At 41.2% G+C, this 22,975-nt stretch overlaps 1 protein-coding gene and 1 pseudogene across 1 annotated transcript in view; one reads left to right on the top strand and one right to left on the bottom strand.

Moving 5' to 3' along the window:
• NUBPL (NUBP iron-sulfur cluster assembly factor, mitochondrial) overlaps positions 1–22,975 on the bottom strand; it is a 292,427-nt gene that overhangs the window by 89,925 nt on the left and 179,527 nt on the right. The gene's annotated exons all lie outside the window — the stretch shown is intronic.
• LOC129148927 (cell division cycle-associated protein 3-like) lies at positions 20,762–21,416 on the top strand (annotated as a pseudogene).

Here is a 22,975-nt window from a genome sequence, read left to right as displayed (position 1 = left end):
TGTGGCTTTGACAGGGGCCATTCCTCCAAATTTCCAGTGAGCCTGACTGACCCCTCCCACTTTGGAGATAAGCTAGCCCCAACCTCTTTGGAGATAAGCTGGCCCTGCCCTTCAGAGGAGGTCTAGGCAGAATCCAGGACAAACTGAGTTGTGTGGCTCTGGGACGAGGCATTCCCCCCACCTTTCCTCAAGATTGACTGGTACCTTCCTCTCAAGAGAGATTCACTAGCCCAGCTGATGTGGCTCAGTAGTTGAGCGTCGACCTGTGAACCAGGATGTCATGGTTGATTCCCAGGTTACAGTTGATTCCTAGGTTGCAGGCTCAATCCCCAGTGTGGGGTGTGCAGGAGGCAGCCAATCAATGATTCTCTCTCATCAGTGTTATTTCTCCCTTTCCCTTCCTCTCTCTCCATAAATCAATAAAAAACCATAGAGAGAGAGAGAGAGAGAGAGAGAGAGAGAGAGAGAGATCCACTAGCCCAATACTCCCGAATCCTAGAGGCCCCTCCTGCTAAGTTCTGCTCCTAGAAGAATCTGGGACAGACTGGATTGTGTGCCTCTCTGACAGGGGCCATTTTTCCCTCACATGCCAGACCACCATAGAGCCCTCCTTTCACACAACCAAATCTTGGTTTGTTTGAGCCTGATAAATTCTGTTGGCCTCAACCTGATGACTCTGAGACCCTTCCAAACCACAACTGTGTGAGCACCCGGGGGGTGACAGCTCAAACTGGTACACCCTGGCACATTTGCTGAGTAGCTTTAGACCCAGCAATGGCACTGAGTTTGAACCTGTATTAATCGAATGAACAGCATTTGCCCCTACGTGCTGACTCACTGAGAACCTACCTCATGTAACGGAAGTACTGCCAGAGGCTCTTTCAGTGACTGATCCCAACAGGCAGCCAATAGGCCAAAGGAATCGTAGTACCTTGGGACTTTAGCTAACCTGCCCGCAGGCCCAGTGCTAGTAAAAGCCGGCCTTGTTGCACAGCTTGGTCCTTCACATACACACCCAGGTCAAGCAGCGGCAACCATAAACTGTGAATTGCTCTGCATCTTCAAACATGTCCCCCAGAGCCAGACACAGGTTTGCACCAGACTCCCTCTCGAGAGGCCCCAGAACCAACACACTGAGTGGCCATCTTCAGCCAGCATCAGAGCAGGAGAAGATAATAATGATACATATATGTTATTGGGACCATATTTTCTTTGCCTTAGCTTCAGTACCAATGTCAAAATAAGTCAATTTCATTTCTTTTTTACTTCAGATTTGAATTTTTATTGTGAAAAAGGTAGTCACTCTTTGTTCTTTCTTTTTTTTGTTAAAAATACTTTTTAGTTTTCAATTAGAGTTGACATACAATATTAAATTAATTTCAGGTGTACAGGCCAGTGATTAGAAATTTATAATACCTTGGCTATTGTAAATAATACTGCAGTGAGTATATGAACACATATGTCTTTTTGAATTAGTGTTTTGGGTTTCTTTGGATAAATACTCAGAAGTGGTATTGCTGGGTCCTTCTTTGTCTCTTCTTAGAGCCTTTGTTTTAAAGTCTATTTTGTCTGGTATAAGTATGGCTACCCCGGTTTCTTTATTTCCATTTCCATTTTCATGAAATATCTTTTTCCATTCCTTTACTTTTATCCTGTATGTGCCTTTTGATCTGATGTCACTATAGGCAGAATATGTAAGGGTCTTACTTTCTTATCCATTCAGCCACCCTATGTACTTTGATTACAGCATTAATCCTTTTACATTTAAAATAAATGTTGATAGACATATAGTAATTGCCATTTTATTATTCACATGTTTTTACCTTTTTTTCCTTATTCTTCTTAAAGAAGGCCTTTTAACATTTCTTGTAAAACTGGCTTGGTGTTGTCTAGGAAGCTCTTTACTTGTCCTTGGATTCTAAATGATAGCTTTCCTAGGTAATCTTGGTTATAGGTCATTCCTTTTCATCTCTTTGAATATTTCATGCCAATGCTTTTTGTCCTACAAATTTTTGTTGAGAAATAAGTTTCCAGTCTTATGGGAGCTCCCTTGTAGGTAACTAATTACTTTTCTCTTGCTGTTTTTAATATTCTCTCTTTAACTTTAACCTTTGCCATTTTAATTAGGATGTGTCTTGGTGTGGGTCTCTTTTGAATTCATCTTGTTTGGAATTCTCTGTGCTTCTTGAACTTGTGTGTCTTATTCCTTCACCAGTGTAGGGAAGTTTTCAGTCGTTATTTCTTCAAATAGATTACCAGTCTCTTGCTCTCTGTCTTCTCCTTCTGGTACCCCTATAGTGCAGATGATGTTATGCTTCATGTTGTCGCAAATGCTCCTTCCACTATCCTCATTTTTAAAACTTTTTTCTTTTTGCTGCTCTGATTGGGTGTTTTCTGCTACTTTGTCTTCCAAATTGCTGATTCAGTCCTCTCTGCTTCATCTAATCTACTGTTGATTACTTCTAGTGTATTCTTCATTTCTGACTGATTCTTACTTTAAGATTTCTATGTCCTTTTTTTATGCTGTTGAATTTCTCATTAAGTTCTTTGAGCATCCTTATCATCATTGTTTTGAATTCTCTACCTGATAATTTGCTTGCCTCCAATTCATTTAGTTCTTTTTCTGGAGATTTGTATTGTTCTTTCATTTGGGACATGTTTCTTTATCTCCCCATTCTGGCTGCCTCTCTAGGTTTGTTTGTGTATTAGGTAGACCTGCTGTGTCTCCCAGTCTTGGTAGGGTGGCCTTATATAGTAGGTGTACTGTACGGCCCAGTGGTGCAGCCTCCATGGTCACCAGAGCTAGGTGCTCCAGGTGTGCCCCACCCCATGTGGGCTATGTTCCTTGACTGTAGTTGAGTCTTGACTGCTGTTGGCATGTCAACGGGGGGTGGGAGATGACCCCAGGATGATCAGCTCTGAGAACAGGCCAAGACTACAGCAGAGGAGCCAACCCCACAGAGCAGAACTTGCGTCAGTGGGGCTCTAGTGCTTGCTAAATCCACCCTTTGAATGTGTTGTTCACAGAGGTGGTTGGGTGGTGCTTCTCTGGCATGGTTGGAAGCTGGACACAGGGTGTGCTGGCTCTGGGGCCTCCTGGAAGGTACAGACCAAGGTCAGCTGCTGCATGTGCCCTGCTGGGGGCACCTGCTACTTGTGGTGGGCTTCAAGGTGCTCGGGAGAAGTCAAACTATGAAATGAGTTCAGCTGCCTCTAGTGCCAGGCCTGGGGCCACTTAGCAAGAGGTATAGGGCATGCTGAGGCCAGATACTGCTAGTTTAGGAATGGTGAACCTTTGAGAGATTTTAGGAAAGTCCACAGCATGAGCCAAGATAGGTTGTTTGTTAAGGAAAAGCCACTGGAAACAGACTGAGTGGGTTCAAAAGTTGGATGGGATGTGGTCTTGGAATCACCAGGGTACAGCAACAGTGTTGGCCAGATTGATGGACACTCTGATATAGTGCTCTCCTGTGCCTGCACGGGGACAGCTCAACAATGGCTTTTGCCAACACTTCTTTCTGGGAAAAAGCTGCACCTCCAGCCTTCACTCCAAAGCCAGACAATTCAGTTCCTCCTGATATGTCACTGGTACCTTTGATGTGCCCCAGCACTGGAACTCAGAAAGGAGTGTCTGAATAAGTCTGTGTGCAAGCCCTTTGAGAGGAACTCCTGAAACTGCAGCAGCCCACTCGGTCACAATCTCCACTGGTTTTCACAGCCAGAGTTATGGGGTTTCTCTTCCTGACAATGGAACTCTGGGCTGGAGGGTCTGGTGTGGGACTGGGACCCCTTGCTCCTGGGAAGTGGGGTGACCTCTGCAGAGGAGAAATCCCTCCCTATTTTTTATTGAATTTATTGGTGCAACATTGGTTAATAAAATTGTATAGGTTTCAGGGGTACAATTCCATATTTTAAACCACAACACATGGATGTGGTACCAGATTATTTCCGCCTCTGCCCCTCCTACAATTCTCATTGTGGCTTCTGTATATCTTTAGTTATAGAACTTCTATTCAGCTAAATATCAGGCAGTTCTCAATGATGGGCAGAATGCCAGTACTGATTTACCTACTCCACCATCATGAGCAGAAGCCCTAATTATTTTATTTCAAACATCAAAGCTTCCAGCTGAAATCTCTTTGCTATCAACTAGATTACTGTTAATCTGATTATAATTTTCAAGTCACATTTTAACATGAAAATTGTTTTTTTCCAGTTGAAGAAATAATTTTATTTAATATGACGAATACATAATCCTGCAAACGTGCATAAAAACAGTCATATAGTCTGATGTTTAATTTTATATTTAAAATAGCAAACTAGTTATGAATATAGAAATAAAATTAAACGTTGAAATTTTAACCAATCTAGTTTACTATCAGAAAACAAATCTAGGGAGGGAAGATGGCGGCCGACGGAACGGCAGGCTGCAAGATAATGTGTGAGTGAGAGAGCAAAAGGAGAGTGCATGGACGTGCAGGGAGTGTTTGTATTTGTGAGTGAGGGACAGCTATATTCCACAGGACTGTTGGGGACTGGCGAACCCGGCTCCCCTGGCCAGGCAGCCTCTACTACTGCTGAAATCTCTACCGGAGCGGCTGGCTCTGCCACAGAGACTGCGCCATCTTGAAGGGGAGAGTGGCTGTGATTGGAAGCCCAGCCTTACCTTCAACCAGGGAGACCTTTGATACCTCCTGGGACCCTACAACCACATCACCCAGGGACCAGCTGCCTAAGCTGCGAACCCACGAACACTGAGACTTCAGCCTCCCCAGCCGCAGGCATCTAAAAAGTTTGTCCAGGGGGAGACAACGCAGCGCTGAATATGCCGATGGGCCCTGCTCCTTCTCACAGAGCAGATAGAAGGAACAGCTGAATCGAACAACATCCACCCGGAACTGGCGAATTAAACAAAACTGGTGAGGTAATCCATGGATGGAAAGGTCAGACATGACCTAGGTCCTAGAGAGAGGTGAGATGTGGGATCCAGGCTGGAGGGAGAAATGCCCGCAGCTTGGACTAGAGTCTCAGAGGGAGACTGTGCTCCACCAAACCTGGGGACGTTGGAGTCAGTGTAGCCCTCGAATGTGGAAGGGGGTCTGCAGGGTTGCTGGCAGAAGGGTACTCTAGATATAAGCCCACAGCCATGGGAAATTGTGCCAAGATAGGCAGCCTAAAGTTCTATACTGGCCGCACAATGCCATTGGGAAAAGATGCGAGTTGGCGCGGTTCCTTTGTCTTTTTTCTTTTTCTTTTTTTATTTCCTTGCTTTTGCTTGCTAAGTCCAGTATATAGGATCTTCCAATTAAAAACACTCACTGAGACTGCAGGGAAACTGGGGATCAGAACAAGGAGAGATGAGCAGGAAAACAGCCCTGGGTCAGACCATTCCTCCCACCCAGTATTAATTGTGGCAGGAAAAGAAGAATCTAAACACTGGGTAGAGGAGCCATTTGGCCCAGGAAATTAAAACAGAAACACTGCCACCCAGGGGTAGTGTCAGAAATTGACTCTTGTGTAAATACAACTAACGGCAGCCTGAGAACCAAAGAGAACAGAGAGATCCACCTGGTGGAAAACAGAGTTGTGGCTTATGACACAGAGGAGCAGTGGATCGCAGGAAACACTGTGCTGACTACCTGACAGGAAACAGATGTGCCAGGCAGAACAGTAGAGGAAGTGAATGACCTTCACTACTTCACTTTTTTTTTTACCTTTTACATAAGAAACTAACATTTTTTTCTCACGTGATTTTACTTTTTTATTATTTTATTTTTAATTATTATTACTACTATTATGTTACCTTTTTTAAAAGTTTTATTTTATTCTGGGATTAGTGTTCTATATTCTATTTTTATTTTAGCATTATTTTACTCTTTCGCTATTTTTCCTTTATGCCAACACCCTCTTCCTCACTTTTCCCCTTTTTCGTCCTATTTCTCTTACCTTGTACCTACTTTAGTTTTTCTCTATTCTTTCTTTTTACACCATGTTAAAAATTGATCTTACTCATATACCTAATTTCTTCTGCCCTACTCCAAGTCCATGCACACTTCTCTCTTTTCTTTCTTCACTAGACAAATTTTTTTCATTTTTTTTTCTTTTTTTCCTATTTGTTTCTGTCTTGTTGTTTGTTTGATTGTTAGAATTCTTTTTTCATTTTTTTCTTCTTTTTTTTTTTTTGCTTCTGATTTTCCTCTCCTCGCTTGTTCTCCTCTTATACTAATAGCTTAATTAATTCCAATCACCAACTCAGGCCAATCTACAATCTATTCTCCTTTTCAAATAATAGATGAATATATAGATAGATAAATTTTCTTATATATATTTTTTAAATATACATATATGTATTTCATTTTTCTTTTTCTTTTTTTTTTTCTATTTTGTTTTTTACTTTTCTTCTTATACACTCATTCTCTTTCTACATTTGTGTTTGGTGCCCTGCACATTGTATTTTGTCGTGTTGTATTTTGTGCCTTTAAGTCAATGCAGGAGAGAGAGAGCTACATAACCAGTCACCCTGAGAGGAGCAAACATGGGGAGAAAAAGAAACAACCCCCATACAAAAGAAAAGGAGGAATCACAGGAAAAGGAAGTAAACAAAATGGAGGCAAGCAATATATCAGAGAAAGAATTCAGAACAATGATCATAAGGAGACTGAAAATGATGGAAGATACATTAAAAAATATGTGTAAGAACCAAGAGGAAATGAAGAAGAATCAAGAAGAAATGAAAAATTACATCGCTGCAATAAAGAGCACAATAGAAAACATCAACAGTAGACTAGAAGAAGCAGAGGATTGCATCAGTGAGCTAGAAGACAAGGTAGGAAAAAATACCCAAGCAGAGCATCACGACAAAATACAATGCTCAAGGCACCAAACACAAATGTATTCACGATACTAATAACACCAAATAAAGGTGACCACTAGAGAAAGGAGTTTTAGGGGAGAGAAAAGAGTGCAAAGATGATATTGAGAAAAGGAAAAAAATGTAAGAGAGAAAAGAAAGTGAAGAAAATGATGGGGGGAAATATATGTATATGGGGATAAAACTCCAAAAAAACCAACAGCCTATCCAAAAAATGCAAACAACAAACACTCTGAAATGAATGTAAACCACAAAAAACAACTAATCCAAAAAAAAAATGCATACAACAAACACTGAAACAACAAACACCCAGCTGAATCTGAGGAGGCAAAACTTATTTCCAGAAGGTAAGGTCAAGGAATTAAATGAATGGGGAAATGGCCACAATTTCATATGGAGGAGATAGAAAGAGAATGAGTGTATAAGAAGGAAAAAAACTTAAATGAGTGTATGAGTAGGAAAAAAACTTAAAAAACAGGAGGAGAACCTAAGGGAACTTTCAGACATCACGAAATAAAAAAACATCCGCATAATACAGGTGCCAGAAGGAGAGAAAACTGAGCAAGGAATAGAAAACCTGTTTGAAGAAATAATGACAGAAAATTTCCGTGATATAGGGAAGAAGAAAATCTCACACAAGTCCAAGAAGCACACAGAGTCCCAAACAAGGTGAGCGCAAAAAGACCGACACCAAGAAACATTATAATTAAATTGGCAAACACTAACAACAAAGTAAGAATCTTAAAGGCTGCTGGAAAGAGACAGAAAGTTACCTACAAGAGAGCTCCAATCAGACTATCGACTGATTTCTCAACAGAAAAACATCAGGTCAGAAGGGAATGGAATGAAATATACAAAGTCATGCAAAGCAAGGGTCTGAATCCAAGAATACTGTACCTAGCAAGGCTATCAATCAAAATAGAGGGTGAAATCAGGAGTTTCACAGACAAAAAAGGACTAGAGGAGTTTATTACCACCAAACCAGCAATTCAAGAAATGCTAAAGGGACTACTGTAAAAAGAAGAAATAGGAAGGGAAGAAGGAACACAGGCATAACAAATAAAAATGGTAACAAACAAGTACCTATCAATAATAACTTTAAATGTAAATGGTTTAAATATCCCAAGCAAAAGACATAGGGTAGCTGAGTGGATAAGAAAACATAACCCATATATCTGCTGTCTACAGGAGTAGGGCAGAAGAAATTAGGTATATGAGTAAGATCAATTTTTAACAGGGTGTAACAGAACAAAGGATTCACACAGATTGATGGTGAAGGGATGGGAAAAGTTTTAACAGGTGAATGGAAATTTAAAAAAAGCTGGGGTAGCAATACTTATATCTGACAAATTTGACCTCAAAGTGAAGGCCATACCAAGAGATAAGGAAGTCCAATGGAGCAATTCAACAAGAAGATATAACTCTGGTAAACATATATGCACCCAATACAGGAGCACCAAATACATAAAAAAAAGTTCTGGAGGATATCAAGGGAGAGATTGACAACAATACAGTCATAGTAGGGGACGTTAATACTCCACTAATAGCACTAGATAAATCCTCTAAACAAAAACTCAGCAAAGAAACATGAATTCTAAATGACTCACTAGATCAAATGGAATTAACTGACATCTTCATTGCATTTCACCCCAAAGCCACAGAATATACATTCTTCTCAAGTGCACATGGGTCCTTATCAAAGATAGACCACATATTGGGACACCAGCAAAGTATCTTCCAACTCAAGAAGATAGAAATCATATCAAGCATCTTCTCAGATCTCAATGGTATAAAATTAGAAATCAACTATAATAAAAACAATGAAAAAAATCAAACATAGGAAGGGTAAATAGCATGCTATTAAACATGATTGGGTTACCGAAGAGATCAGAGAAGAATTAAAAAGCATCATGGCAACCAACGACAATGAAAACACAACAATCCAAAATCTATGGGACACAGTGAAGCAGTTTTGAGAGGGAAGTTCATAGATCTACAGGCCTACCTCAAAAAAAAACAAGAAACAATGGGAAGATAAACCAAGATAGCAGCTTAGGTAAACACCTAAACTGCTGCCTCGCACAACAATTTCAAAACTACAACTAAAAAACAAAACAGACATTATCCAGGACCACAGGAAGGCTGGATAAGTGGAAACTCTACAACTAGAAGAGAAGAGAAAAGCACACTGAGACTCACAGGAGCTGTGATAGGTGCATGCGCGGAGTGGGCTGGCAACTGAGTACACGGCTGGCTTTTTCAAGCCAGAGGGAGAAAAAAGCTCCTGACTGCTCTGAACTCCAGCTCTGGGCGAGACACTGGGAACCCAGACTCATACAGGGAGAAACTGGACTGTCTGGCAGTGGGCGAAACTCGAGGGTGGCTTTCTCTGAGGTGCTTGCAGCGATTACCGCGGGACACTGAGACTCAGGGGCCTCTTAGGGCAGGGCTGACGGAAAGCCATTGCTGTTTGCTCCACCCTGAGTTCCCTCCCCACGAAGCCAATGCTGTTGCTCAGCCCTGAGACTCTGCCCCATCCAAGCTGAGAGCAGAGGCTTTTCCTTATAAATAGCCTAATCCAGTTGTCGGCAAACTGATTAGTCAACAGAGTCAAATATCAACAGTACAACAATTGTAATTTCTTTTGAGAGCCAAATTTTTTAAACTTAAACTTCTTCTAACACCACTTCTTCAAAATAGACTAGTCCAGGCCATGGTATTTTGTGGAAGAGCTACACTCAAAGAACCAAAGTGCCGCGTGTGGCTCGCGAAACGCGGTTTGCTGACCACTGGCCTAGTCCTTTTAATTCTAAACTTACCTAACAAACTGTAGCTGAGTCAGTGAGATCCAGAACATCCAAAAGAAGGCCCAAGAACCTGAAACAGCTTGCCACAGCTGGGACTGATCTGGGCACCTCCAATACCCAAACAAAGAAGAGGAATCTGAAGATCTCTCTATAGCTCCTGCTGGGTGTCCTCAGGCAGAGGCTAAATTAGCACCTCCTTAAAGATCCAAGAGCCAGTATACCCAGGGGTCAGAGTGGGACCATCCAGATTACAACTCCTCAGATCCATAAGGGACACACTCAGGGGGCAGACTCAGTGAGCACTAAAGCCCCACTGAAGCAAGTCTTGTCTCATAAGGGTGTCTCCAGCACAGAAGTTCTCCCATCAAAGACACAGCTGATCCTCACAGCCAATTGGCATGAAGGTCAATTCCTCCCAGTGATACCAACAACAATCAAGACTTAACTACAACAAGACTGTGCACACAGCCCACAAAGGGGTACACCAAGAGTGTCCACCTCAGGTAACTGGGGAGGCTAAGCCACTGGGCCCTATAGGACACCTAGCACACAAAGCCACTCTATCAACTCAGGGAAGCAGCCAAAATGAGAAGACAAAGAAACAGGTCACAAATGGAAGAAATGGAGGAAAGCAAATGATTGGATATAGAGTTCAAAATCACAGTTATAAGGTTACTCAAGAATTTTCTAAAAAAGGCCGATAAATTTAGCGAGACCCTCGAGAATATGAAAAAGAAACAAGTAGAAATTAAGCATACACTGACTGAAATAAAGAATAATATACAGAGATCCAACAGCAGGCTAGAAAATCCCAAGAATCAAGTCAAAGATTTGAAATACAAAGAAGCAAAAAACACCCAACCGGAAAATAAAAAAGAAAAAAGAATCCAAAAATATGAAGATAGTGTAAGGAGCCTCTGGGACAACTTCAAGCGTACCAACATCCAAATTATGGGGGTGCCAGAAGAAGAGAGAGAGCAAGATACTGAAAACTTCCCCCACCTGGTGAAAGAAATAGACTTACAAGTCCAGGAAGCGCAGAGAGCTCCAAACAAAAGGAATAGAAGAGGACCACACCAAGACACATCATAATTAAAATGCCAAGAGCAAAAGACAAAGAGAGAAGATTAAAAGCAGCAAGAGAAAAACAGTTAGTTGCGGGAGCACCCATATGACTGTCAGCTGATTTCTCAACAGAAACTATGCAGGCCAGACGGGAGTGGCAAGGAATATTCAAAGTGATGAATAGCAAGAACCTACAACCAAGATTATTCTACCCAGCAAAGCAATCATTCGGAATTGAAGGTCAGCTAAAGAGCTTCACAGATAAGAAAAAGCTAAAGGAGTTCATCACTGCCAAACCAGTATTATATGAAATGCTGAAAGGTATTCTTTAAGAAGAGGAAAAAGAAGAAAGAGATGAAGATAAAAATTATGAACAAATACATATCTATCAACAAGAGAATCTAAAAATCAAGTGAATAAAAAATCTGATGAACAAAATAAACTGGTGAATATAATAGAATCAGGGGCATAGAAAGGGAGTGGACTGACTCCCAGGGGTAAGGGGTGTGCGGGGTGCGGAAAGAGACTGGACAAAAATCGTACACCAATGGATGAGGACAGTGGGGGCAGGGGGGTAAGGGCAGAGAGTGGGGTGGGAACCGGGTGGAGGGGAGCTATGGGGGGAAAAAAGAGGAACAATTGTAATAATCTGAACAATAAAGATTTATTTAAAAAAAACAATGGGAATAAATTATCTAACCCTACAACTTAAAAGAGTTAGAAAGAGAGCAACAAGAAAAGCCCAGCATTAGTAGAGAGAACAAAATAATAAGATCAGAGTGGCAATAAACGAGATTGAGACCAAAAAAAGAAACAAACAAAAACCCACAATACAAAAGATCCACAAAACCAAGAGCTGGTTCTTTGAAAGGATAAACAAGATTGATGAACCTCTAGCCAGGCTCACCAAGAAGCAAAGAGAGAGGACCCAAATAAACAAAATCAGAAATGAAAGAGGCCAAGTAACAACCAATCCCACAGAAGTACAAAGGATTATGAAAAAATACTATGAACAACTCTGTTCCAACAAAATGGACAACCTAGAGCAACTGGATATATTCTTAGAAAAATACAAGCTCCCAAAACTCTATCAGGAGGAATCAAAATACCTGAATAGGCAGATAACTACCGAAGAAATTGAAGCAGTGATCAAAAATCTTCCAGAAAACAAAAACCCTGGTCCGGATGGCTTTAGAGGGGAGTTCTACCAAGCATTCAAAGAAGAACTAAAACCTATCCTCCTCATTCTATTCCAAAAAATTCAAGACAAAGGCACACTTCCAAGCTCTTTCTATGAAGCCAGCATTACCCTAATTCCAAAACCAGGTAAAGACATCACACACAAAAAAAAAAGAGAGAGAGAGAGAACTACAGGCCAATATCCTTGATGAACATAGATGCTAAAATCTCAACAAAATTCTAGCAAATCGGATTCAGCATTATATTAGAAAGATCATACACCATGACCAAGTGGGATTTATTCCAGGGATGCAAGGATGGTACAATATTCGCAAATCAATAAATGTGATACCTCACATAAACAAATTGAGAGACAAAAATCACATAATCATGAGAGAACCAAGATGGTGGCATAGGTAAACACCTGAACTTGCTGTCTCGCACAACCACATCAAAACTAAAACTAAAAGAAAAAACGGATTTCATCCAGAACCATGGGAAGGCTGGCTGAGAGGAAGTTCTACAACAAGAACTAAGGAGAAAAGCGCATCTAGACTGGTAGGAGGTGCACGCGGAAATGGGCTGACAACTGAGTACGCTGTGGTCTTTTTCAAGCGGGATGGAGATACAAACTCCCGACTGCTCTGAATTCCAGTATTGGGTGAGGCTCTGGGGACCTAGACTCATATGGGGAGAAACTGGACTGTCTGGCATCAAGCCGGAACACAAGAGTGGCTTTCTCTCAGAGGTGGTTGCAGCGTTCATTGTTCCTGCACAGGACTGCGGGTCACTGAGACCCAGGGACTTATCCGGGGTCGAGCAGACTGGCAGTCATTGGGATTTGCTCCGCCCAGTGATTCCCTGAGACCACGCACAACCAATTTACAACCCCACCCAACTTGTGCGCAGTGGCGTTTGCATATGAATGGCCTGGCCTTTTGCAAACTAACCTTACAAACTGCAGCTAGATCAAAGAACCCCAGAGCTTCCAAAAGACGGCCTAAGGCTCATCAGCAGCCTGCACTGCTTCACAGCTGCGCCTCATATGGTCACCTCCAAAACCCAAACTATGAAGAGGAAACTGAAGATCTCTCTATAGCTCCTGCTGGGTGGCCCCAGGCAGGGGTTGACTTAGCACCTCCTTGGAGATCCAAGAACCAGTGCACCCTATAGTCAAAGTGAGACCATACCAGATTACAACTCTTCAGATCCATAAGAGACACACTCAGGTGGCAGACTCAGTGAGCACCAAAGCCCCACTGAAGCAAGTCCTGCCCCAAAAGGGTGTCTCCAACACAGCAGTTCTCCCATTGTAGACACAACTGGTCCTCACAGCCAATTGGTCTGGAGGTCAATTCCACCAAGTAATACCAACAGCAATCAAGGCTTAACTACAACAAGACTGTGCACACAACCCACAAAGGGGCACACCAAGAGTGTCCACTTCAGGTAACTGGGGAGGCTGAGCCACTGGGCCCTATAGGACACCTAGCACACAAAGCCACTCTATCAACACAGGGAAGCAGCCAAAATGTGGAGACAAAGAAACAGGTCACAAATGAGAGAAATGGAGGAAAGCAAATTACAGGATATAGAGTTCAAAACCACGGTTATAAGGTTACTCAAGAATCTTCTAGAAACCGCCGAGAAATTTAGTGAGATCCTCGAGGGTATGAAAAAGAACCAATTAGAAATTAAGCATACACTGACTGAAATAAAGAATAATATACAGAGATCCAACAGCAGACTAGAGAATCCCAAGAATCAAGTCAAAGATTTGAAATACAAAGAAGCAAAAAACACCCAACCAGAAAAGAAAAAAGAATCCAAAAATATGAAGATAGTGTAAGGAGCCTCTGGGACAACTTCAAGCGTACCAACATCCAAATTATAGGGGTGCCAGAAGAAGAGAGAGAGCAAGATATTGAAAACCTATTTGAAGAAATAATGACAGAAAACTTCCCCAACCTGGTGAAAGAAATTACAAGTCTAGGAAGTGCAGAGAACCCCAAACAAAAGGAATCGAAAGAGGACCACACCAAGACACATCATAATTAAAATGCCAAGAGCAAAAGACAAAGAGAGAATATTAAAAGCAGCAAGAGAAAAACAGTTACTTACCTAGAAGGAGTACCCATAAGACTGTCAGCTGATTTCTCAACAGAAACTATGCAGGCCAGACGGGGGTGGGAAGAAATATTCAAAGTGATGAATAGCAAGAACCTACAACCAAGATTACTCTACCCAGCAAAGTTATCATTTAGAATTGAAGGTCAGTTAAAGAGCTTCACAGATAAGAACAAGCTAAAGGAGTTCATCACCACCAAACCAGTATTATATGAAATGCTGAAGAGTATTCTTTAAGAAGAAGAAGATGAGAAAAAGGTAAAGATAAAAATTATGAACAACAAAGTGACAATAAATACATATCTATCAACAAGTGAATCTAAAAATCGAGTGAAAAAAATATGATGAACAGAATAAACTGGTGAATATAATAAAATCAGGGGCATAGAAAGGAAGTGGACTGACAATTCTCAGGGGGAAGGGAGTGTGGGGGGGTGTGGGGAGAGACTAGACAAAAATCAAACACCTATGGATGAGGACAATGGGGGGTTAAGGGCATGGGGTCAGGTGGTAACTGGGTGAAGGGGAGCTATGGGGAGAAAAAAAGAGGAACAGCTGTAATAATCTGAACAATAAAGACTTATTTTTTTAAAATCACATAATCATATCAATCGATGCAGAAAAACCATTTGACAAAATCCAACATTTTTTCTTGATAAAAACTCTCCACAAAGTGGCAATAAAGGAACCATACCTCAACATAATAAAAGCCTTATATGACAAACCTACAGCCAACATCATACTCAATGGGCAAAAACTAAACTTATTTCCCCTGAGAACAGGAATAACACAGGGATGCCCACTTTCACCACTCCTGTTCGACATAGTACTGGAAGTGTTAGCCATAGTGATCAGACAAGAATAATAAATAAAAGGCATCCAAATTGGAAAAGAAGAAGTAAAACTGTTCTTATTCGTATATACATTGAAAACCCCAAAGACTCCATCAAAAAACTACTAGACCTAATAAATGAATTTGCCAATGTAGCAGGATACAAAATTAACACCAGGAAATCTATGGCCTTTTTACGCACCAATAATGAACTCACAGAAAGAGAAACAAAATAAACAATCCCAATTACCATTGCACACAAAAAAATTAAGACACCTAGGAATAAACTTAACTAAGGAGGTAAAAGACCTGTACTCGGAAAACTACAGGACACTGTAAAAAGAGATAGAGGAAGACATAAACAAATGGAAGAACATACCATGTTCATGGATTACTAGAATCAACATCATTAAAATGTCCATACTAACCAAAGCAATTTATAGATTCTATGCACTCTCCATTAAAATAACAACGGCATATTTCACAGACCTAGAACAAACTCTTCAAAAATTCATATGGAATAAAAAAAGACCCCGAATAGCCACAGCAATCCTGAGAAAGAAGAACGAAGTTGGAGGGATCACAATAGCAAATATCAAGCTATATTACCAAGCTACGGTTCTCAAAACTGCCTGGTACTGGCAATAGAACAAACATATAATAGTAGACCAATGGAACAGAACAGAGAACCCAGAAATCGACCCAAGCCATTATGCTCAATTAATATTTGACAAAGGAGGCAAGAGCATACAATGGAGTAAAGACAGTCTCTTCAATAAATAGTGCTGGGAAATTTGAACAGATACATGCAAAAAATGAAACTAGATCATCAACTTACACCATACACAAAAACAAACTCAAAATGGCTAAAGGACTTAAATGTAAGATGGGAAATCATAAAAATCCTACAAGACTCCATAGGCAGCAACATACCACAGATATGTCATAGCAATATCTTTACAGACACAGCTCCTAAGACAATGGAGACTAAGAAGAAAATAAACAAATGGGACTACATCAAAATAAAAAGCTGCTGCACAACAAACCAACAAGAAAGCCCACTGCATGGGAGAACATATTTACCAATGATATTTCAGACAAGGGTTTAATCTCCAAAATTTATAGAGCACTCATACAACTTAACAAAAGGAAGATAAACAATCCAATCATAATATGGGCAAAGGACCTAAGGAGACATTTTTCAAAAGAGGACATACAGAAGGACAAGAAATATATGCAAACATGCTCAAAGTCACTAATCATCCAAGAGATGCAAATCAAAACAACGAGATACCATCTCACACCTGTCAGAATGGCTATCATCAACAAATCAACAAATGACAAGTGCTGGAGATGATGTGGAGAAAAAGGAACCCTCTTGCACTGCTGGTGGGAATGCAGACTGGTGCAGCCACTGTGGAAGACAGAATGGAGTTTGCTCAGAGTTAAAAATGGAACTCCCATCTGACCCACTAATCCCACTTCTAGGAATATATCCCAAGAAACCAGAAATGCCAATCAGAAAGAATATATGCATCCCTATATTCACAGCAGCACAATTTACAATAGCTAAGATTTGGAAACTACCTAAGTGCCCATCAACAGATGAGTCGATTAAAAAACTGTGGTATATGTACACAATGGAATACTACCCCACTATAAAAAAGAAGGAACTTTTACCATTTGCAACAGCAAGCATGGAAGTGGAGAGCATTTTGCTAAGTGAAATAAGCCAGTTGGAGAAAGATAAATATCATATGATCTAATTCATATGTGGGATATAATGATCAACATAATTTGATGAACAAGAATAGATCCAGTGGCAAACAAATGGCAGGTGAGGGGGGAGTTAGAGAGCAACCAAAGGACTTGTATGCATGCATATTAGCATAACCAATGGACATAGACACTGGGGCAGAGGGGGCTTGCCTGGGGTGGGAATGGCTGGGGAGGGAGTGTGTGTCAAGCGGGGGAAAAGGAGACATATGTAAAACTTTAGACAATAAGTAAATATTTTAAAAATAATAATAATAAAAGAAAACAAATCTATCTGGATTTAAGACATTAACTCCTTGAATCAAGTATATTCTATATAATTCTGAAACATTAATGTAGTATAGGACAACAGATCAGAGTAAAGAAATATATCCAGGTTCTAAACATAAAGTTGTTAGTTAATGGCCTAGATCAATTATTCTATATCTCCATTCTCTCTCAACTCTCTGACAACATTTTAAAAAAAATAGAAATAGGACTAGGAGGGGAGAGGTCTAACTTAAGAAAACTAAAACTAAAACTTGGCACAAAGCAAAAATTTGGAAACATGTACTAACAATAGGGTCACACTGCTGTCTTCCTATTAAATAGTGAATCTCTCTTTTAAGAGCAGAGAATAAGTCCTATTCACTTTTGTATCTTCAGACCACATACAGTGCCAGGTATATATGAACCCATTAAATATCTTTAAAAACATAACAACATATAAACAACCAAAAGAGGACTTCCACATCCCCCACCAAAGTTACTAACTTTCCAGTACCACAGCCCGCATTCTTTCCATATAATATACTGCCTTTCAGGAACAGTTACCTCCATCCCCATTGTCCCATTCTTCTTTCATCATCTTCCAAAAGAAGTAGAGGTATAGATATTTCTTACACAGACACTTGATGAAAGCTCAGAGTACATTTTCATGGTTTTATGAAGGTGAGCTACATAAGTGATCTATGAAGAAAACTCGAGAACAACTGGTTAACAATCTTTCAACCAGCAATCATCTGAGGCTTGCAACAGATATTTGGCCAAAAATTATAATCTGAACTCAGCAGCAAATATCTGTGAAGCAAAAATTCATGTGCTCCAAAATCAGATGTTTAAATTAAAAAATGTTTTGCTGTAAAAATAAAAACCTGACTGATATTATTGCCTTAGTGGAGGGCTACTCCATATCCATCAGCAGTGTGTGCTATAGAAGTCTAATTCCAGGGTAAAAAACTGGATCTGGATGTATTTAAATTGCCAAATAATTGTTGCAACAAAGCTCTACACATAAAACTTTCATCAATACTCCTAAACTTGTCCTCTCCTTTTCATAACAACTGAAATTTGTCATGTGATACAGTCAATTCATAGAAACATGAAACACTTAAAGTCAAAACTGACAGTTATTTGGTGTTCTGGAGGCCCTAGGTTCTACACAGTAGGAGGTGCTATAAGCATGATGACTAGGAGATGAAGACTTGTTTACTTACGGCCATCAAACTGAAAGAAAACCAACTACCTATGAAGCTACAAGTACGGTGTCTGCCCTCTTTCAAGAATTACTCATTCTAAGTTTATTTTTATACTGAATTTCATGGATCCTGTCACATTTTAAAAACTATTTAAGTTACTTAAATAAGGAAGTTCCTGAGATATGACTGGTTAAGTATTAGTATTTTTGCCTAAAGGCCTATGCGTACTACTTTATGCTTCAAAATGGTTAGAAAAAAAATTTACAAGATGTCTTCACCCTATATTTTCAAAACTCAGGGCCTCTGTCCTCCTCCCAAAAAACTAACTGTGACAACAATTCAATTTCATTCTAGGTAATTATAGAATGACTAACTAAATTTTCTGATAGGCTTATATTTTGGAAAAACTTAAGAAACTGATTCCCTAAGAATATACAATGGGGAAAAGACAATCTCTTCAATGAAAGGTGTTGGGGAAAAAACGGACAGCAAAGAATGAATGGGATCCCCTATCTTATATACACAAAATGGATTAAAAAGTTGAAAGTAGAACTGAGATTGTAAAACTCCTAGAAGAAACAGGTAAGCTCCTTGACATGATTTTGGCAATGATTTTCTGGATTTAACACAATAAGCAAAGGAAACAAAAGCAAAAATAAACAAGTGGGTCTACATCAAACTAAAAAGCTTCTACACAGCAAAGAAGACAACAAAGTGAAAAGACAATCTACTGAATGGGAGAAAATATTTACAAATCATATATCTGTTAAGAGATTAATATCCAAGATATATAAAGAATTCAGCCAACTCAATAGCAAAATAAATAAATAAATAACCAATCTGGTTAAAAAATGGGCAGAAGAACTGAAAAGAAATTTTCCAAAGACATATAAATGGCCAACAGGTACATGAAAAGGTGCTCAATATCGCTACCTAATCATTAGGGAAATGCAAATCAAAACCACAATGAAATATCACTTCATACCTGTCAAAATAGCTTTCCTCAAAAAGATAAGAGATTGTGAGTGTTGGCGAGGATATTCAGAAAGGAAACCCTTGTGCACTATTTATGGGAATGTAAGCTGGTAAAGCCATACTGGAAAATAGTGTGGAGGTTTCTCAGTAAATAAAAAATTGAACTGCCATATGACCCAGCAATCTCAGTCCTGGCTATACATCCAAAGAAAATGAAAATAGGATATCAAAGAGATATCTGCATTCCATGTTTACTGCAGCATCATTCACCATAACCAAAATATAGAAACAACCTAAGTGTCTGTCAATGGATGAATGAATAAAGATGATGTGACATACACACACACAATGGAATATTATTCAGCCATGAGAAAGAAATCCTGCCATTTGCAGTAATATGGATGGCATTATGCTAAGTGTAATAAACCAGACAGAAAGACAAATACTTCATGTTAGCACTTATATGGCTTTTAAAAAAAAGCAAACTCAGAAACAGTAGAAAAGTGGGCTGGGATGTACGAGAAATAGGGAGAGGTTGTTAGAAGGGTATAGCTCTAAGATGAATTAGGTCCAAGGATCTATTGTAAAACACAATGATCATAGTTGACTAGAAGCTCAGTGCTCGGATTCATGCAGCGGTGGGGTCCCTCAGCCTGGCCTGCGGAGATCAGGCCAAAACTGGCTCTCCGACATCCCCCGAGGGGTCCCGGATTGTGAGAGGGTGCAGGCTAGGCCGAGGGACAACACCAGTGCACGGTAGGGGCCGGGAAAGACCCCAGGAGGGCTCCAGGGCGTGTCTAGCCCATCTCACCCAGTCTTGATAGGTCGGACCCCAGCAGCAAGCTAACCTAATAATGGTCAGAGCGTCTGCCACCTGGTGGTGAGTGCATGTCATAGCAACTGGTCGAACAGTTGGACACTTAGCATATTAGGCTTTTATTACATAGGATAATACTGTATTATATAATGGAAATTTACTAAGAATAGAGTTTAATTGTTCTTACTAAAAGAAAGTGTTCAAAAAATTTAGTACAATGTAAAGGCACCTAGAAAAACATCAAATTCACAAAGGCAGAATTTGGTTCACCATACACATATATGCACACACATAATCCATGCTTTAATTGATTAATTAATAAACATAAATTATATATCTCTTACACAAAGATGCTCAGTAATAAGATTTGAAAAAAAAAAAAGTGGCTCAAACATCAATGTCCTTTAATGGGAGAATGGTTAAATAAAATACCATCAAACACCATGGTCAGGTGGTTCTGTTGGTTGGAGTGTCATCCCGTGCACCTAAAGATTGCAAGTTTGATTCCCAGTCAGGGTACATACCTAGGATTGGGCATGTACAGAAGGCAACCGATCAAAGTTTCTCTCTGTTTGTCTCTCTTTCCCTTCCTCTCTGAAATCAATAAATATATATCTTTAAAAACACATCATCAGTTAACAAACTGAAAGAGCTGCCATGCACTCAAAGATGAAATTAAGACCCAGCATCCTCTCCTCAAGAGGCTGGGCGGGTCCTGCCCCACCCTATTCCTCCTGATTGAGATGGGTTCAGCCAAAAGCATCAAAGTCACTGCAGAGCACAAGCATCTGGCTTCAGTGGAAGATCCTGTTCACTTAGCGCCCAGCATCCTGCCCCCTCTAGGTGTGAAACCCACATCCTAATCTACCAGCAGGGGAGTAGCTACAGGGTCCTAAACAGGCTCAGGGCTCAGATCTCTGCTCTCCTATGCTTGGAATTGCACAGATACCTGTGACCATCAGCAGAGACCTCTCCCCCTTCCACTCCCCCTAATAAAACCCACTGGTAAACAGCTGAGTGAAGTATTTGAGACCAAAATCCCCAAAACAAATCTTCCCGCAGAGCCTGTTCTGCCCTCAGAGTCACAGTAATCTGAATGGAGACTCACCCACCTAATTATCCCCTGAGAACCAGATGCTACCTTGGAGTCAGACTGAGCTCCCTCCAAGCAGGTATTTTCCATGGAGGAAACAGAACAGCTCACAAAAACCTCTATGACAGCCAGGGTCAGAAAAGCCTTGAGAGACCCTAAGACTCCATGACATTCAGGTTCTAAGCACAAGAGATGAACATCAAATAGCAAGGTCCATGGAGATCTCCCCTCACCATCCTGCAGAATGACAACTCCCCTGAGATCCTGATACCACAACAAGGTAAGCGGCCTTCTCCCCTGAATGAAAATTAGGGAACTGGATGATTTCTAAACACTGGAGGACAAGCATGGGAGCAAGGTCAGGACCATGACAAGGAAAACCAGCATGCCCCAGCACTGGGTTTACCCAGGACCTAGTGATATGCTGTGTTCTCTCACTCGTTTCCCTTGGGAGACACTAAAGAAAGGCTTGTTTTCTCTGACTCCCCTTAAGATCCTACATAATAAAGAGTTAATATGCAAATTGACTCTCATGCCCTCGCATAACAAGATAGCCACCACAAGACGGCCGCCCCCACATTGTCACAAGATAGCCGGCAGGGGAGGGCAGTTGGGGGCGACCAGGCCTGCAGGAGAGGGCAGTTGGGGGTGATCGGGCCAGCAGGGGAGCAGTTAGGTGCCAATCATGCCGGCAGGGGAGCAGTTAGGTGTCAATCAGGCAGGCAGGGGAGTGGTTAGGGGGTGATCAGGCTGGCAGGCAGAAGTGGTTAGGGGCAATCAGGCAGCCAAGCAGGCGAATGGTCAGGAGCCAGCAGTCCCAGATTGTGAGAGGAATGTCCTGAGGGATCGGGCCTAAACTGGCAGCCAAACATCCTCCGAGGGGTCCCAGATTGGAGAGGGTGCAGGCTTGGCTGAGGGACACCCCCACCCCCCAGTGCATGAATTTCGTACACCAGGCCTCTAGTAAGACTATAAATATGAGGGCACACATGTAACTTAAAAATTCATTCTGAAGGCAATTATAAAAAAGAAATTCCAAAGGTGAAATTATTAAAGTAAATGTCCCTGGAATAAGTACATTATGCTAAGTTCATCTCCATATTATTGCCTGTAATCTCAAAGCTAGTGTTATCCACATGACAAGCCACAATAAATTTGTACTGAATATGGAAATAAGTGGAGGAATGAATAAAAAGAACAAATCCACTTAGAATAGAATGTGTCTTTGCAAAGAGCCAAATCTGAAGAAGTTCCTGGATCTATAGCATGTGACAGAGATAGTGAAGAAGAGCAGCAGAGAGTGGCATGCTTCTGGTGGGAAGGCCGTGATCTAACTCCCATATGCCACACATGGAGCATGGTGTGAAGAACCACTGTGGCCACAAGTAAAATGAGCTAAACACTGTGGCCTATACTGTGATGTGGAAGGAAAGATTCCTGAGGACACAAGGAAGAGGAAGTCCACCAGGCTTTGCATCATATATGTTATCTTTAATAAATTTTAGGATGAAAATTATTTCATCAATGAAACACACAGTTCTATTCAACTAGAGGCCTGGTGCACAAAATTCATGCACGGGGGGCAGGGGGTGTTCCCTCAGCCTGGCCTGCACCCTCTCCAATCTGGGACCCCCTCAGGGGATGTCCGACTGCCTCTCACAATCTGGGACCGCTGGTTCCTAACTGCTCGCCTGCCTGCCTGATCGCCCCTAACCACTCCCCTGCTGGCCTGATTGCCCCTAACTGCCTCTGCCTTGCCCTGCACCCGGGACCCAGGATTCCCTCCTCCAGCAGGTCGCTGGCACCTGAGACCCAGGCCGGCTTTGCCTGGGCTGGCTGCAGCCACAGAGGACTGTGGGCAGGTGGCTTCACCTGGGCCACAGCCACAGGTACCTGGGACAGTGGGGCGAGCGGCTCGTCCCTCTCCCAGGCCACAGGCGCTCGGGACCGCGGAGCGGGAGGCTTGTCCCTCTCCC

This window comes from Eptesicus fuscus, chromosome 5, assembly GCF_027574615.1.
Source record: "Eptesicus fuscus isolate TK198812 chromosome 5, DD_ASM_mEF_20220401, whole genome shotgun sequence".
NCBI classification, from domain to species: Eukaryota; Metazoa; Chordata; class Mammalia; order Chiroptera; family Vespertilionidae; genus Eptesicus; species Eptesicus fuscus.
Note: the sequence above shows the minus strand (reverse complement) of the source record. Positions and strands in the feature narration are given on the sequence as shown.